The sequence below is a fragment of the Penaeus monodon genome, chromosome 34, assembly GCF_015228065.2.
Source record: "Penaeus monodon isolate SGIC_2016 chromosome 34, NSTDA_Pmon_1, whole genome shotgun sequence".
Lineage (NCBI taxonomy): Eukaryota > Metazoa > Arthropoda > Malacostraca > Decapoda > Penaeidae > Penaeus > Penaeus monodon.
The window spans coordinates 10,747,225-10,748,398 of record NC_051419.1 but is presented as its reverse complement, the minus strand read 5'-3'; positions in this window follow the sequence as shown (position 1 = coordinate 10,748,398).

The following is a 1,174-nucleotide window of genomic DNA, read 5'->3' as shown; positions in this document are numbered from 1 at the left end:
GTAGAGGAAGAGAGACTCGCTAGAGAGAGAGTTAGAGGAGAGTCGAGAGAATTATGGAGAGACGAATAGAGAGAGAGCTAAAGAATGAGTTGGCTAGAGGAGCGGAGTATATGGAAGATCGATAGAGAGATCAGATGAGCGGAGGAGAGAGAGATGAGAGAGAGTAGGATAGGTAGTATAGGAGAGATGAGAGAGAGAAGAGAGAGGGATCGAAAGGCCCATTGTCTTGACCATCACGAAGATGAGTCCAGACACGCTTTTTTTCCACCTTTTTATATCTTTCTCTCTACCTCCGCTTGCTCTCTATCTTTTTATCTTTATTTTTTTCTCCCTCTTTTCACCCTGTTCTTGTTCTGTCAGTCCTCTTGCTAATTTGATTCGCTTCTTCTTCCTCTTTTCGTCCTTTTCTTATTTCTATTCCCGTTTTGCTCCTTTTTTCGTATTCTTATTTCTATTATCTCTGCTCCTTTTTTTCGTCTTCCCCGCCTTTTGTCCTGTTATCTCTATCTCCCCCCCTCTTTCGTCCTCTTTTATTTCTCTCCTCTCTTTCTCCCTCTTTTCGTTCTTTATTTCTATCGCGTCTTTTCTTCCTTTTATCTCTATGCCCTCTTTTCGTCCTCTTATTTCCCTCCCTCTTCCTCCCTCTTTTTCGTCTCTTTTATTTTTTCTTTTTTCTTTCCTCTCTCTCCAAAAAACATCTCCCTCTTTTTCGTCCCCTCTCGATCTTCCCTCCCTCTTCCTCCCTCGGGACGAAAGTTAGGGCGGGCTTTTCGCCGAGCAAGAGGCGGCGTCTCAGGGAAAGGCTGCATAATGGAAGCGTTTGACATTTAAAGTAAAAGAAACGGATCTCTTTCATTTCTTATATTTTCATCTCTTTTATTAGCATTTCTCTGTCTTTCCTCTTCTCTCTCTGCTTTGCGATGGGTGGGATATTTCTTCCATTTTCTTTATTTTTCTTTTACCTATATATGTATCTAACCCTCTTGTTAGATATGTTTCCAACTTTCTCTGTCTCTCTTTGTCTCTCTTTACATGTTCTTAGCTCCGTCATATTTTTCCCTTTTTCTCTAAAATAAAAAACTCCTTCAAATCTTTCTATCCCTCTTTATCTCTTTCTCCTGTACATCTCCCTCTTCGTTTATCATTGTCCTACTCTGTCTCCTACTTGTCTGCG